Raw genomic sequence first — 18,140 nt, forward strand, 5'->3', positions numbered from 1 at the left:
TAACCCATCCACAATGTTTTCCTAAACCTAACCAAGTAGTTTTATTGCCTGAACCTAACCAAACTGCGACTGTTAACCATGTGTTAAATGTCATGTGACTTATGTAATGTAGTTGAGGTACAGTACGCCTGTTGGTGGACTAGGACTTTTCAACAGTTATATATGTTGTTTTTGGATGCATTGACAAATTACCTATTTCGTCATTTAGATATGAGGACCTGTTGTGTATACCACCTGTAGTAGATCCCCTGTCCTGTGGGTGGTGCATATTAATTAGCAATTGCCTAGTAGTCTTGTCTTTGATCGCACATGCATAACCTCTTTGTCTAGCTGGCTTTGGCCATCGCATTGGTAGGTTATATTTCCACATGCGGTGGATCCTCAGCCAGTGCCAGCTAATGTTACAAAGAAAGCAAGTGGCAGCAAGGAGGTAGAAATAATTCTCTGCTTTACGTGATGACATGAAAAGCGTCTCTGTTCATCTTTTCTCTGAATGCCTTTTTAAATGCATAATCTGCAAGTTCTGTGTATTAAATACTATTGTGTTAGAATTGTTTTGAAAATGAAATGCTATTAAACATGCAATATGTCTTATGCAACCCCTGGCCATGACCATAGGTGAGAGTTGGAACACATCCTGATAAATTGAGAGGTTCACCTTTATGCTTAGCTCAGTCTTCACCACGACAGTCCAGTACAACATCTGTATTACTACTCTATTGTTTACTGAGCAACTCAGAAAAGCTCAATTGTATTGCACACTTGAAACAAGAAATTCCCCAAGCACAGCGACAACAATCAGGTGCTGGTAGATAGCAGGATAAGTCTATGAAAAATCAAAAAACAAACTACCACACACTGGTCTGACTTTACTACCTTTATTGTGAGCAATGCATTAAGCTCATTGCTTCTTCAGGCTCACATAGTGTGATGTTCCCAGATCAGTCTTATGCTACAAGGCAACAATGTATAATTTTTTCCCTTGTCCAAACCAAACAGAACTACAGGAATGAAGGCAACCTTAGATATATCCCTCCTGCAATAATTATGTGCCTCCTCTAATGATCGTGTGCCACACCTGGAGGATCGAGAGTCATGCAGTCAGAGTGGACACTGTTATTAGGGTCTATCAGCAGGATGTGACATTTCAGCGCTTGTTCAGAGAAGGGACAGAAAAAATGAAGATATCAGAGACAGAAATGAAGATATCACGGAAAGTAAGGAGGTGAAACACATTGAATGCTTGAACGAGCAAGACAGAAAAGAGGATGGTCGGGGGTTGACGAGAGGCTGCCATTGTGTGAGAGAGAAAAAAGAGGCAAGATGGAAAGACGAATAGAGGCATGTATAGAGGGGGTGAGAGAGGCTGAGGAAAACACATAAAGGGAGAAATTACAGAGATGGAGGGTTGGAAGCCAGAACAGGAAGAGTCAAGCAGAGAGCATAATTTGTGGGACAGAAATGGAACACTGCCCACTGTGGTGCCCAATTCTCCGGTTTCTCTCATAGGGCTAACATGTGTACAGCTAGTGTCCAATTTTGTTTTAGTACACATGGATCCCGTCCTAAAGCCGACACGTCAAAGAAAATGAATTACATGACATGTTGCTTGTCAAATTGTGTAGATGGAGACTGTAATGAGAGCGAGGTCCAATGGTAGATTGAACTTCCTGATTGTCCCCACAGGCTGCAATATGACCTTAAATTGCAGAGAGCTGACCAGCAGGCTTTGAAGTAATTGGCACATGGCAATGCTTTCAACAACTCTTCTTTATTAAATCGAACGCTAATGCAACATTACATTGGTTTTTGCCATTAGGCCAGCGAAGCAACGCTGCCTTGTGCTATCAATGCTAATAGCTCTGTTGCTCATTGGTTTGATAGATCAGCCCATAAATATGGTCCTCCATGTTGCTCTCATTACATTGCCCAGGTCTTCAGAGTTGTGTAGGATCTAATGGGTCGAAGTGAAGTGTTGTTTAAGTGTTGTTACTTCCCATCAGATGCCAGCTGCATCTCTAACAACCCTCTTAATACATCCCACTCGCGTTCTCTTCTTGTTGTTCAGTCGAGTTTCCGTAAACAAGCAGAAGTGAAGTTGGGGAGGTGAAAGTCTGCCCGCCGGGGGAGACATTCTCTGAATGTGAGGCTCGGCCTTTGCAGTGATGCCTGGGAATTCTCCAAATTATTGTAGTCACAACAACAGAATTTATGCAGGTGATGAGTTGTGTCCAGATCCTCTTGCAACGTTTTGCGGCGCTGAGGTGGCCTGTTAGTTATAAAAGGGCATCCTCGTCAAACTGACATTGAACCCCTGAAGAGATGCCATTGCACCACAATCACAAAGTGAATTGTAAGGTAAATGTGTTTCTTAAAGGGACACAGTGGGAATATTGAGAATGGGTTGCTAAGGTCTCAACCAAACAGTATCCCCACCCGCCCCCTCTCTTGAACAAGAAACACGTGGCTATATTTGACAAACTTATTGTAAAAGTTGTAATAAAGAAGTGACATTAAACAGCTTATTACTGTAATAAGAAGGAACATACTAGCAAAGAGTCCTCACTCAAGACAATTTCACATTCCTGATGGTTGAAAACTGCATTTGAAGGAAAACTGTTTTTTACTTACTGTTAGATGACAGAAAGATGTATGCGCAGAGTTTGACACTTGAAGGCTGTTTTCATATTCACTTGCTGAAGGGAGAAAGGTTAACATGTGCACCTAAAAGCAGAATTTTGAAAATACTAGTTTGAAAGTCAGTCATGAATTTTCAGTAAAGTAGGAGACATAGTGGTCCAGTAGTTAAACTACTAGTTAATAGTTACGACTGGACCGCCAAAAAAATATTGTTTTGCATTTTCATACATGGAACTTTTTTTGTGGAAAATAACACATCATATGCAAATTACTATTTCGAGGAGAGCATGTCTTGCATCAAGTTTTTTATTTATTTATGAGAGATGCAGAGAGAAATCCTATCAAGAGTCAATAATAATTTAAAAAAACTTGATTAATGTTGTTTAAAAACAGGTGAGGTGTCTTAAAATCAGCACCTCAGCATCCCTATTTCCTACAGGTATGAAGAGAAACAAGCAGATACTGTGCGTACTGTTTGTTGTGATTAAATAGTGATGTTAATACTGATCAAACCCATGCTCACTCCCCGACTCTTCACATTTGGACTCAACGCACTGGGGATCGCTATAGCGTCATGGTTCAACACAGTGGTGGAAGCCCTGTAGTGTCAGTTTTTGACGGTAAAGGTAGGTATATGATATTTAACAGAAAAGACTGCGTAAGGAGGTGGTTGGGCTGAATGGAGGGCCAGAACCTGGACTTTGAACCAGGAGAGCGGCGTTCATGTCCCGTGTGAAACAAAAAGTCAACTTTAAATACTTTTATTTAAGTCAGGCAAGTGAAATTACTGACATGCGTAGGTATTTTGACCCAAACCATGATCTTTTCCTAACCTTAACCACATAGGTTTGTTGCCTAAACCTAACCAAGTCCTTTTTTGTGTCTAAACCTAACCAAACTGCAACGTTTCACAACTTTAATAATGTGCCGTTTCAAAATCGCGATGTTTCGAAACGCTAGCATTTAATTTTGAAAATGTAACCGGACATTGCATATTTGTTGTTTCTAAGCGTTGCTAATTCGACCGTGGAGCCGTAAACGTCTAAAAATGACACAAAAGGGGCAACCAGGGCGTTAAAAAGCGTGTTGGTGTTAACAAGTGAGATGTCACTGCAGTGTAGAGGGTATGCGTTGATCTCACTTCCCCTTCCGGAACACGCTGGACTGAGAGGAAAAACTGTTACCATGGCTGCGTTTAGCAAACCGGGAGTAAAACGAGTGATTATTTGCTCAAATTAAAGGCAGTTGGACTCAACAGTGATCCTTACTGCCTAACAAAGAACCAGTGGGCCAGCTCTTTCCCATTTTAGATGAGTTGTTTGTGTTTTAGCTGATTCAAGCTAACACTGCTCGTCTTTCTGCCACTCTCAGTGAGTGTAACTGCTTTCTGTGACATCATGCACATACCCTTTATTGGCGACTTCCTTCTATGACTGGGATTAGAGTTACCTTTAAAACAAAGGTAACTCTAGTACTTTCTACCATGCTGTGTATAGCACTGCCAACTAGCTCAATATACTGAATTCTTGATGGTTCTGCACATCAAAAGAGATATATATTGACCTCCTTAATCTAAAATAGTTGCTGATTCAAATGAGGTCAATCAAATCCTAATAGCTTAGCTGAATGGTAGGTATTAGGTCATTAAATCCTTATTATTCCATACTTCATTCATGTTTTTTTTAAAGCTATCCTCTTCTCAGATTTCCCGTGATTACAGTGGCAGGAAATTATATGTCACTTTTTTCTTTCAGGTACCCCCTGGGCAACGTTAAAGTTTCATTACATATAATAAGTAGTGATTTCAAAGGGTAATGTCATGTTAAGTAAAATAAATGAAAAATGTGAGCGTTTTGTGCTGAAACACCTTATCTCTCGGGTCTTTGCAATGTGCTGTTACATAGTGATCCCACTTGATCTCATTTATGTCTGCCCATGGTGCAACAGAAACAGCAGCAGGGCAATAGGGAGGAAAACATTTTTCAGCAGCCAGAAGCTAAAGACATCAATGCGTCATGCCGGACAATCTGTAACTGGGAAACAACTGATCTGGGATCTGAAACCAAAGCTTCAGTCGCTGTGTATGCCCCATTGGGATTGGGGTATGGCAGGCAATTTAAGGGCAAAGGCTCTGATTGATAAGGTTGCATCTCCCCTTTGGCATAATATCAATCTTATATCAAACCCAATCGCCCTCTTCTCAATCTCCATTGAACCATGTGTGTCTATCACCAACTCTATCTGGACCACATGTTGACTGTTGAATTGATCTGTGCAGGTATCACACAGAATTTGTCTGGGCTGTTTTCTGTATATATGCAATAGCTGACGGTGTTAGCAGGTGGGAGTGGAGCAACACAAAGCATGCTGACCTTGGATGAGCAACCTTGGTGGATATCATGTGAACATTTTCATTCACACACTGCAAAACGACTAATCGACAACAAATTGTCAAGCTACACTTACATTTCTTATAGATGATCTGTGAAGAAATTAGCCCTAATCCAAGACCATCCTAAAATGTAACACGGTCCTAGATAGCTTGGTATAAATTGGTTATAATATGACACTGTAGAATTTGTTACATGAAGGATATTGATAATAGGATGTCTCCAGATGACCCATGTAATGTCTTAATGACTTTAAAGGTGAAAACAACACAAAGTCTACAGCCATGCTAGGAGCTCTGTGAGGCTGTATATGAGCTAATTAACATTAAACACAAACTATAGCTTATAACTATAGCTTCTTTCTAAACCTCACTCAGTATTGTGATGTCAGATATTGAGTTTATATTGTAACTTTGCTGTTGCACACTTCATTATTTGTTTATCACAAGTCATTTCATCATCTCAATATATAACAATCTTATCGCATGACGCAGATTTTCCTCATATCGTGTAGGCCGTTCTAACGCCTTAGTTCGCTTCATTTCTCGTTTGGTAGGCTGAACATGCAAAGTGGTCAAAGGCTTGGCTACAAGCCAAAGATAAGGAGAAAGAGAAATGCCATTTATGATTCAAGTTAATTTCTTGAAAGGGGGGAAACGCTGCAATGCCAAAGCATGTCAACAATGCAGCAGTAAAAGGAAAAACTCACTACCTTCAACTGTCTTTAAGTCGGAAAAGTCTTTCCAAGTCTTTCCAACAACTCCAAATAACAAAAAAGTATTGATAATGGTATGGATAAAGTTTTTTTTTTTATTTAGGCTTCTTTTTGGTTCTCCTCATACATCACTTAATACATAATATTGCCAGGTTTGGATCTGTCATGATCAGTGTGATGGAACATCATTTCCATCCGGAGCTGGTGGTAATTTAGAAAACTCTTCAATTAACTTCAGGGTCGTCTTAAAGTGAAACCGAAGCTGTTTAAGATGTATTAGATTTATTGTTATATAACAACTTCTAAAATACCTTAGTTATGTTACACATTTCCTTTAACTTCTCAGTTTCCCTGGCCTATATTCAAATGTGGAAAAGGCTTGAGGATTGACATAGGAGAGAGATGGAGACAGCAGATGAGCTCGAAAGAGATGGAGAAACACAAGAGGACTGTCATTCGCCTACTGGACAGGCCCATCATCTCAGCAGAGAGAGATTTAGGCTTCAAATTGAAAAAGTAAAAGTGGATACCATGAAATGCTAATTAACAAAAACAAGTTCTGTATCACCCTGCGACCCTGTACGTAGGATAAGCAGTTGACGATGGATGGATGGAAGTTCTGTATCAAATGCCAGAGAGAAACTAATACAACAACAGCAACAGTTGTGACATGTATCCTGGAATTGTGGAGTGTTCAATTGTGTTAGACCACATACACCATCTCCACCAACTAGTTGCCTACTGTTTTTTTCACACACATACCTGCTGCATATACCTGCTGGCACTTCTTACCTAATGTAAGAAGTGCCAGGCAGACACCACCTGCATTGAGGTGGTGTGAATTTGTAATTAACTGGGATAAATTGCACTGATTATGGTGTTAATTGGTATCCACAGGAATAAGTACAGAGCCTCCTGTAAAGTACATACATGTGAACTTGAGGTGTGAACACACATCTGTTTAATTTAAATGTTGTATCTTAAAAAAAATCACTTACCTGGACTCATCTGTTAGTCCCTCAAAAGCATAGCAGAAGGCATTATAAATTCCTTTGCATAAATACATGTACTGTAGTACAATGACAGTCAAAGGACGTTTTGCAGAAGGAGTCAAAGGATGTTTTGCACAGTCTGTGCAGTAAATGGTCATGAATAATTGTTTATAATATGTTATTGTAACCATCCCCTTTGTCAACAGACTTTTTGGACACATCACTAACTTTGTGTAAACACGGATTTATTTGCCCTACCAAATGATGCTTAACATGTAAGAGAGGCAATTAGAATGCAATATTCTTACGACAGCAGGGTCATTTAATCAGGCAAACAAACAAAAAACAAAACAAAAACAAAAACAAAGATTCGCTCAGACTCATTAACTCCTCCAAGGAGGTTATGTTTTTGGTGTTATTTGGTTTGTCTTTCAGCAGGATTATGGAAAAACTACAGGCCTGATTTTTATGAAGCTTGAAAGAAGGGTGTTGCATGGGTCAAGGAAGAACCCATTACATTTTGAAGTGGATCCGAATCATGGGGCAGATACACACATTATTTTTCACTTTTGTTAACATTATGAGACAGGTCAATGTAGGAAAATTTAACAGTTGTAATTAAAGTGAATGCTGTGCCGCAACTAACATCAGAGACAAAAAAAATCACTGTAGAAATAAATGCAGCAGGTATGTAAAAAACAAGCAATCAGGGATGTGATTTTTGTCAGATTAGCCTGGAATTCCAGATTTTCCAACCTGTGCAAAGTACATAATAAATGGATTACATAATCTCAGCTACACCAGGCTGCACTTAACACCATCCTCCCTTACAGAATGGTAAGGGACCTTATTCAGTCTGCCTCTGGATTAAGGACTCCCTGTAAAATCGCTCCCAAAGAGGAAGAGTAGGCCCCTCAGCCTCAGCACTGGCTCCCCTCAGGGCTGCATGCTGATCCCCCTACTCTACACCCTGTACACCCATGACTCCACTCCAGCAACACCATCATTAAATTTGCGGATGACACCACTGTATGAGCCGCTTATTGGGACGAGGTGAAGCAGCTGTCTGTGTGGTGCATGGATAACAACCTGTTCCTCAATACCACTAAAACCAAGAAGCTGATAGACTAAAGGAGGAATAAAATGGAAATTCAGCCCCTTTTCATCAGCGGGAAAATGTGGGGGGGATCTTGTACTTCTGGTTCCTGGGCGTGCACATAGAGGAGGACCTAACATGGAGCATAAGCACCAAAGCATTGACAAAGAAGGCACAGCAGAGACTTTATTTCCCGCGGATCCTCAGGAAGAACCACCTCACCCTTGCTTTTGTCCTTCTACTGCTGCTCCATAGAGAGCATACTGACTTAATGTGACTGCAGGGGAAAGTTGTGATATCACAGACAACAGTTTAAAAACAATTAGAACAATAAAAAAGACAAAAGAGATTGTTGCAACACTTTAGTATAACAGTTAGACCGTACTAAGTGATATTACTGTAACTTACTGATTGGGTCTTCCATTGTATTGTTTGTTGTCTTGCGCTATTAGTCAGATGCTGTGTACCTGAGTATCGGTAAAACCACAGTAAATCTAAATTAAACGTTATGGAGCAAGCAATGCCAGATCCATGCTAATCTAGCAGGCTATTCCTCCCATTCATCACTATAGGCTAGAATAAACATTTGTTCATTTCTTGTAGGCTAAAATCAACACTTAAAGGTACACAGGATAATAATATGAATCACATTAGCTGATGAAATTATGTAGCAAGCCATAACTTTTTAACTATAGTATTTACAGCAGATAGGCCTAATGTTAGCAACTGGTCTGCATTACCGTTATCTAACTAACTAAAGCACAAAATCACAATATTGAAACATATTACTGCTTTGCAGGATTGTTAGTTAGTTTACCTGTTCAATAGGATGAAAGCTGGGTCAGTTTTTATGTCAATAAAGGGAGGTCTCTCCATGACCAAAACCTTTCCAATGTTAGCTGTGTTTTCACCTGACGTTGATCTGACTCTTGTTTGGCCGAACAGGCTTCAGCACACAACACTTTTTTGTTCATTTTTATCCTTACTAGCAGTTTGTGTTGGAGTCTGTGTTGTGGTCATTGACTGTATAAAAGATATGGAGTCACCGTGACGTCACCCATTGCTTCATGGATTACCATTTTGAAGTCTCGAGTTTGGCATTTTGGCCATCGCCATCTTGATTTCTTGCAACCAGGCACTGGACGTGACAATATTTGTACAAGACAGTGGTGGTAGCTAGCTTGGTTAGCAAGGCACATCTGTATTTGAAATTAAAAGTGATTTTAACCGGGATGCTAATTTTGGCTAGCGAAAAACAAGCACAAAATAAAATAAACTTAACGGAAAAAATTTACAGCCTACTTCTAATGAGCTTTTTCGACAGTGCTGGTTAAATTTACACACTGTAGTGCATAAGAGTCGTCTCTAGCCTGATTGACAGGTTGCCATGGTAGTTACTTGTCAATTACAAGGTCCCGCACTAAAGCATACCCTGCTTAATCGTCTATTTTCCTCCAAATGGGATCATACTTTATTAAATGAACATCACACTGTACTGAAGACTTGATGATCATAAACTCATTATGAAAGTGTTTACTGAGGTCATAAATCAACAGCAGCAACACGAGTAGACGACTGCAGCAGCCAGTGTCTGCCAACGCGATTCCACTCAGGCCTGGGCGAACAGTACGAATGTCGCCCGGAGAAACCGACGAGTGGCGAGGACCGCGGCAGACGGAGCGACCTGTGGAGCTGCTGGGCCGTGGGACAGAGGAATCCCCAGAAGGACTGTTTGCCATGCCGGGAGCTGTCAAATTATGGAACATTTCTCTCTTTAGCTTTTGTTTTTATCTGTGGCATCAGATGGATTTTTGTTAGGCTGTTCTAAACGTATAAACATTTTTAATTGTAATAAATTATTACCCTTATTTTAGCTCCTGTGGTTTATTTCTGCTCTGCTCCAACCCTGATTTTAAAGAACCTGTGAGTCCTAGGGCTCAGGGTAGCTATCCCTAGGTGGCGTTGTCGGCGAGCCCTCTACATATTTTTTGTTACACCCTTTTAATTTATTCTTTTATAACGAACGGCCTACATGTGCCCGACATTAGCGGACTCCATTTCATCAGCTACGGTGCTGTCACTGAGTGGTGTTCAGAATCAGTAGGCAAGAGGCTCATGCATGAACATCACAGCCTATGTAAAGCAATGGATTTCGCAGAAAATCCGATTTCTTCACATAGGAAGCAACATGCAGAGGTCAGAGGTAACTGAGAAAGCCGGCAAATGGTTCATTTTCATGTGAGGTTACAACCCATTCACAAATAGACAATAAAAAGGTATTAATTTCATACAAAAATCTACATATAGCCTCTTTAGGTAAACCCCCAACCCTTTTAACTGTTTTGTGTTGATCTCTGGCTCATCCTTTACTGTATATTTGGAGGTTCTACAGAGAACACTGTGGCTCTTTTATTGTCTCTTACAATCTAGAGGCTAAACTGGACTTCACTTCTGTTGGATAAAATTCTTATATCTGCAAATCAGTGTTTTTTCAGCAGTAAGTGAAAAAATCCCTTTTATTCCCCATTGAATGTTGTATTTTCAAAACTATTCTTCAGATGTTGAAGGTTGGCTTTGACATGTAAAGGTCATAGAACGCTCTTGTTTTTTTCTCTTTTGTTTGTTCTTTTTACATGGTTTTCATCCACATGGAGAGACAGTGGATACGGCGGTGGTTTTAGCAGTAGTGATTTCCCCTGTGCTTTCAGACCCACAGGAAATGATAGAACTTGACAGCTGCGTCCCGCTGTTTGATTTAATCAACTCAGTGTTTCTGTGTTTTATATTGATTCATGTAGCTGACCCATAAAGGTTAATAAAAGAACTCTGATCCAAACATTTGATACTGATGTTGGAGAAAAACTCATTTCATGTCCCTACTTTTGCACAGATTATTGATGTGCACAGACCTTAATGGAAATTGATAACTGCCTTACTTTAAACACGGAAATGAAATATTAGTAGTTTATCTCAACTAGAAAGTGACTCATAAAATATAAAGAAAAATTACAAGCTATTACAACCATGACCTACAAAAAAGTGTTCAGGAAATATCACGTTTTTTCTTCCTCTCAGGAAGTAAGACAGGTATGTTTACTTTCCTGAACATGGCTAGTCACATTGTATTTTCCTAGTTTGTTCAGGCTTTTTTTCCCTGATATGTGCTTTAAATCATTCAATAATGTCTGAATCCATGCTGGGTCTGATGTTGTCGTGTGAATAAGTAGGCAGGGATAGCAAATAAAAGTATTGGTGTCACTTCATGCAAGCCCTTTTACTTAACCAGCACCTTGAAAACGAGTATAATGTCTTCCTCTGCCTTTAGCATTGTTGTTGAATTGTGAAGTCAGCCATTCAGGTCCAAGCTCTTTGGCTTCTCTCAAACTGCATTAATTTTCTCCATTTTCTTTCTCCATTCTAGCTAGCTAAATTACACACTCCATGTGTTGTAGAAGGCTCCTCCAACTATATGCTCAACAACTCATTCTGGTGCATTTTATGTCAGATGTACCACAAGCCATTTTCTCTCTGCTGCCACCCAGCAGTTTATGGTGTGTAAATCAGCAACATTCAGATAAATGCTGTGCAACAATCTCTTGCATTTAAGAGGAGTGAACTGTATGCACAACTTACTCACTGTGAACCTGAACATATTTTTGGCCATAATTCATGAAATAATGTGTTAATTATGACAGCATGTTCAGATGTAAAGTGGCATACAACGTCCATTCTGCCTGTAAATTCCTGCATTAGCGTCATCTCAATCACATGACTGTGAACAGCGTATTGGAGCACGCCAAGCTAATTATTATCTTGTGAGTGATTGAGTGAGCTTCACCTACAGCTCACAGAGAGGCTTTGCATCTAAAATGCCATGAGAAAATTTGTGCAGCTACTCTACAAGAATCCATCTGTACATAGTAATCAAGTATATGTGTACCTTTTTAGCCAATAACCTATGATACTCCTTCATTAACCATTTCAGCAATGTATATTTATGGGTTGTTATTCAATTTCTTCCAGTTATTCACTACATACATTATGAGTCTGGACAGACATGGATGTAAACTGGAACTTGCCTGGTTTGTGAAGCCGTACCACCAGAAGGTGGTTATTTAGTTTCAACCAGTTTACTTGTCATTGGGCCTAATTTATGAAACTGTAGTCCCCACAGATCTTAAATTGTGCATGTGAACAAATGAGAAACTTTTGTCAGATTTAACAATGTTTTCTTATTTCCAAAACAGTAACGGTAAGAAAAAATGTATAGGATATCGGGACAAATTATAAATAAATTGGCACACATTGTTATTATGGCTTGTGGCAAGTTCCAGGCTATGACAAATCTAAAGAATCCCGCAGCTGATTGCTTGTACTCACTTTCTCATGTTACAAATGTATCAGTTTTATAGTGTGAAGGTCTGAGGACCAAAACATTGTTAATACAGTTAGTACAAGTGATCAGCAGTGTGCATGATTCTTAAAATATGATGCTCTGATTCTTTTTTTTTAAATCCATCGCAAAACACCAGGGACTCTGTGAAAATGCAGTTCCTATGTTTAACACTTTTCAAAAATGTAATTTATTTAACACTTGGATGGAAAAGCTTATAATGCCTGAAATCTATAGTGGGATGCTCCCTTGCTGGTGTTTTTCAATTGTATGGAGCTGATTCTGGACACACCTATGATTATTCATTATGCACCAACTATGTCAATAATGTATCATTAAAAACTGACCCTGAATCTGCCATTAATAACCACATCACATGTTGGCTTAAATCTTGAGAAACAGCCACTGCCACTCCAACCTCTCTTAAGCTATGTTCACATTGAAAGCCTTAAAGCTCAATTCCAATTTATTACCCCGATCAGATTTTTTTTGATTGTCTGATCACTTAATTATTTAAATGTCAGAACTATTTAACTTTTATTTAACAGTTTTACTTTACTAATTTCGCTTAATACTGAACTTGGGGAGACTGCCTTCCACTACTTTGCACCTTATAAATGGAATGAATTACAGAGGGCATTAAAACTTGAATGTCTCATCCAGCTGGCTGATTTTAAGCTTAAAGACTTAAACAAATTTATTTAGTGATGTCTGTGATTGTCTCTGATGGTGTATGTACTTTTGCTTGTCTGGCTATGTTTGTTTTTCTTTCTCTCTGCTGTACTCAGATCTCTCTTGCAAAATGCTGTATCTTGATCTCAGTGAGATTAATTGAAGGATATCTTCAGGTTCTCAGTGGTTTATGGTACAAAGATGTAAAAACATTTTTTTAAACTGCAACTTCTTTGCTTGCACCCTGTGATGTAAAGTGTGTATGTAGGCTGCACAAAGAACACTGGTCTGTAGTTTAAGACCCTTTAAGTCAACTTGGTGAACCCATGGACGTATTTGGGAACTGTGTTAAGAATGGCAGTCAGGATTTGCTGTAGCCTACATGTCATGGGCAGACAGCATTGTTAGTGGTATTGAAGACCACACCAGTATCTAACCAGACCCAAGTGACATTTGCATGTGCATTAACATGCTGTTTACTGTGCTGTAGCTGAGTGGCAGCACATTAAACAGCACTTCATCGCGGTGAAGGGGTGTTGGTGGCTCGTTTAAAAAGTTACGGTGCGGGACAAGACAAAAGTTCCTTGTTTGTAAGTTAGACAAGAAAGAGACTTTAGCAGGAAAGACAACGTGGGGTGTTGTTTAAAGTCTGTGGCTCCTGTGTTGTGTAGCAGGGTGCTGTATACAATGTGTTCAGTTGGACTTAAAGAAAGGAACCCAGACGACAGTCAACATGCATGTCTTGCAAAAATCAGACACCTTAAAAATATCAATATAATTTCTTAATATTAGAAGCAATTGTAGAATAATGGCTTTAATACTTTTTAAAAACATCATTGTGTTAAAAAAAAATGATAAAAAAACACATTTAATTTTCACACTGTTTCAGGTAGAATTAGACCTTTTGCACCTGACAGTGTAAAAGATCCAATTAAATTAATTGGCTGTTTGTTTCACACCTTTTCTCCCATTTTTACAAGCTAGAAGGTGGCTGAGTGTCACAGACTGTTACCTCTAAACGTGCTCAGCTTCATATTTGTCTAATTGGACACTCCTGGGGACCTTTGAATACAGTGCAGATATGTTATTCTTCTTTGTCTCATATAAATGTCTCTCACGGTAGCTATTATCATAAACAAAATGCCCTGGCTCTTCATGTTTTTTGATCTTTGAAGTATCTGCTGTTTTATTGGCTGATAACTAATTAAGAAAATGGGTTTTTGTGGCACATGCTGGGGAATTTGATTGTTGCCTGAGAGGCTGTTTTTTGACGTTTCATGACAATGTCGTCTAACAAAAGGTATTACCAAAAAAAAAAAAAGAAAAAGAATTTCCTTTGTTTACTTTTCTGTGACTGCTGTCACAAGCTGACATTGTTTTTCTCACTCATGTTTTATTCAGCGAGCCTCTTGTATAGACTTTTGTGCAGACTGGAATTCTCCTTTTGTTTTATGCTGCTGTATATTTTCACTTAGGAGACAAAGCGCATTTTTTTGCAGCATTTATTCAGTTTAAAAAGGTCGCAGCTTGAATGGAAACATCAGGATAGAAATCTGACAGTCTTTGAGCTGCTCTCACTGCTCAGAGTGGAGCGACAATGTTCTTTGTGCAAAAATGCTGTTGTAGATTGTAGAGCAGGAATGTCAGAGAATATATTAGGAATGAGACATATAAGTATATTATGTCATAACACAGCTTTGTGAGTCACCTGACAGAAGACTTTGATTTTGTCTGCATAGAATCCAAAGTAATGCGGTAGAGAGGAAAAATGCTGAAATATATATAATTTAAGAAAATGCTTTGTGCTTTTTGACTAAAGCTTCTGCTGCTCAAGGTGCTTTCACACTGAACAAGAAGTAAATTTATGTCTCCCCTTATTCATAAAATTGTCTGCATGAGTGTTTTTCAGCTACAAATTTCACATGGATGTGACAAAATGGCTATTAGGTATACCTTCTCTGAGCTTCATAATGAGCATCCTGGAGTAGGGAGACGGTCCAGCGAGGAGGAAGCTGAGGAGACGTGACACTGCAGTACTAACACTGAATAACTGTAGGGTTTCAGCAGCCTATGGACTGTCAGGTAACATATGACTCGAAGCAACCTATTCCATTAGGACAAAATATTGCGAGTTTATTCTTATCATGACTTAATCTCTTATTATGACTCGTAATCTTAGATTATTTTTTTAACAGTGGCCCAAATAATCCGTTGTATACTGAACTATGTATGGAAGATTTTAAATGCCTAAATGAAAACAAGAAATACAGTAAGGCACAATACACATTGTTATATGTATTTTGTATTTATAATATAAGGAATATGAAACAATTGCAGATAAAAATAGACATCATTACCAGTGTATTAATATGTACAATTATCAGCAATCGGATAAACCTACAGTCAACAATGACTAGTGTGGAACCTATAGGCTTGCAATGACCAGAAGCATGTAATGTTGTAGCAGTGACCTGATTTAATGACTACATAATGTTAATGAAAAGCCAAGTGCATCTAATACAGAGAGTAACGCAAAATTCAAACAGAAGGGAGAGTAAGCAGGAAATATCTTGATTTCAGTGAGATCACCTGATTAAATAAAGGTTGTATATCCTCAAGTTCTTTTTGGTTTATGGTACAAAAATGTAAAAAAAATATACAAAAACCCCTGTAACTAACAACAGCATTGTTAATGGTATTGAACAGTAAGGACTACGCCAGCATCTAACCAGACCCAAATGACATTTGCTGGTGCATTAACATGCTGTTTAATGTGCTGTGGCTGAGCAGCTAATTAGCTATCTAGCCTGCAAACTGACATTAGCGTGCACTTTACCCCTGTCAATTGTTTTTTTTGGTGGGCCGTTTAACAAGTTACAGTGCAGGACAAGGCGTGTTTTTATGTTTGTAAATTAGATAAGAAGGAGACTTTAGCAGGAAACTGCCATATAGCCTTTATTTTTCTTTTATATTTTGTATATCTTGTTAATTTTGTATTTAGATTATTGTTTATTTTATATATATATATATATATATATTTGTTATGCACCAAGTCACTAAAGCAGATACACTGTATGTATAAACCTACTTTACAATAAAGCTTATTCTGATTTTGATGAAAGCTAATGTGGTTGTTGTTTAAAGTCTGTGGCTCCTGTATTGTGTAAAAGGCACAAAAGTATGTATATATATACATACATATAAAATAAAAATTCTGCATATATACTATTAATAAATTATGTATCAGACAATCTGTTTATCTTACATTAGACCAGTGGTTCCCAAACTTTTTAGGCAACGCACCCCCTTCTACATCTTGACTCCCTCTCTCTCTAGGTATATATATATATATATATATATATATATACACACATGTATATATGTATGTATATGTATAGGAAATGTACTGTATATACCTATCAACACTTTGCTCCGGTGAGCAGCGGAGCTGTGTGTTGAAGAGAAAGCAGCCGATATTACTGAAGGTACAATAAGCATCAAAATATGATGAGCTGTTTATATGATGACACGAAGTGCAGTGTTCCTGTTACACAAGTGAACAGGGCCAGCTGTGGCTCAGGAGGTGGAGCAGTTTGCCTGTTAATCAGAAGGCCGGCGGTTCAACCCGAAACCCGAATTCTGCCAGTGTGTGAATGTTAGTTTCTGTTTGAGCACTTAGGCTCAATGAATGGTAGATGAAGTGTAAAAGCGCTTTGAGTGGTCGAAAAGACTAGAAAGGTGCTATACAAATATGTAACATTCCCGAAGTTACTGCTACAGGGTTTCACTCAAAGTGACAGCTTTTAAATCAGTCACTCTCCCCTAACCCACTTACTGCACTTAAACACAGCATGCATCCGTCTCCTCTGCATCGCGATTTAGAAATTAACGGTGGCAGTAAAGCCTTTACTCGGTTAAACTTTGTAATCAATCCAAAGTTCACCTGCATGCCAAACCGTGTGAAGGGAGGTGGGGGGTATCTTCATGACAAAACCCCCCCAAAACTTTCAAAACATCCCCCTCTCTGTTTTTTTACAAATCGCACCCTCATAAGCCTCATAAACAGATAACATGGACAAAAAGAGGATCAATGTGAGGATTTGTAAGTAGGCTAGAGAGAAGGAAGAGAGAGAGGGAGAGGGAAAGAGGTGTGTGAGTAGCCCTTTCTGGTGAGTTAACTATTAATACTAACGTTTTTAATGTTAAATAAAATTTACAAAGGAAAGTTTTCAATTCAGGTTTTCCTTTCATGAAAAATTCCACAAAAAAAATAATTGTTGTAGTTGTTACACTGCTTGACCACTATTAACATTTTTCCTGTCGCATACCCCCTAGAGGCAGCACTACAGTTCTGAAATCGCTGCATTAGATGCTTGTGAAAGAACTGATGATTTGTAATGTTTATAGCAGAGAGGACTTTGTTATGGCACCGATAGCTGGGAGTAACCATAGGAGGGCTCAAGTGAGATAACTAGGGGCTCTATATGTGTGTCTACCCATTTCTTAAATAAAGCCGGTGGTAAAATCCTCACTGGACAGGTGTATGCCAGGTGAGAAGACAGATACAAACATTTAATGTGAGGAGAGAGGTTACATTAGATTTTTACCTGCGTAGGTTTTCTTGCCATAAAGGGATCCAGATGAAATTATGTGCTAGGGGCAGGCTGGAGAGCTGCAATGATGAGGTACCAGTGGGTGGAGGCTGGAACTGCTTGCGGTGAACAATGTATTCCTGCAGATAGTGCAAGAAATGCTTGGGAACCTTCTGCGAGCATATTCATGTTTGCTCACCTGTGAGAGCTGAGGCGGCGGAGACCTGAGTGCGAAGTGCTATTGAAGATGGAGGCAGGCTGCAACACGAGGCCTGGTACCAAGGCTGGAAGTGAAGAGAGACTCTAACGCTGTGCAGGGGCCGTCACAGGGTCTGAAGGGACAGAAGGATTGCTTGGATGGACTTATCAGGAGACTTCAAGGTGGGTCAGGGCCAAGGTTATAATCGTTAACGAAAACTAGGTGTGAAAAAACATTGTTGTCAACTTAAATAAAAGAAATATCGCATCCCGTATAGAGGTCAACGTGCCCTCCACAAATCAGCTTAATGTGACTGATTTCATCTGGCCTGAGAAACAGAACAACCACATCTCTGGAGCAACGAATTTTCCTCAAGCTAAACAAGAAATTGTTGCTTGACCGAATGACACGTGTCTCTCTAATCTTGCCAGGCTTTCAGTGTACTATCAGG

General features: G+C 39.1%; 1 long non-coding RNA gene across 1 annotated transcript; it reads right to left on the bottom strand.

Annotated features, from left to right (window-relative positions):
• Positions 1-1,751: 1,751 nt before the first annotated feature.
• LOC119914748 lies at positions 1,752-17,816 on the bottom strand. Its single transcript, XR_005446835.1, has 3 exons — positions 17,506-17,816; positions 2,632-2,724; positions 1,752-2,269 (listed from the first exon to the last, which is right to left on the bottom strand). It is a non-coding gene; the product is annotated as an uncharacterized LOC119914748 (long non-coding RNA).
• Between the last annotated feature and the right edge of the window lie 324 nt (positions 17,817-18,140).

The sequence above is a fragment of the Micropterus salmoides genome, unplaced genomic scaffold, assembly GCF_014851395.1.
Source record: "Micropterus salmoides isolate LMB-PRFRI ecotype aquatic unplaced genomic scaffold, ASM1485139v1 Ms_hic_scaffold_20, whole genome shotgun sequence".
Classification (NCBI taxonomy): domain Eukaryota; kingdom Metazoa; phylum Chordata; class Actinopteri; order Centrarchiformes; family Centrarchidae; genus Micropterus; species Micropterus salmoides.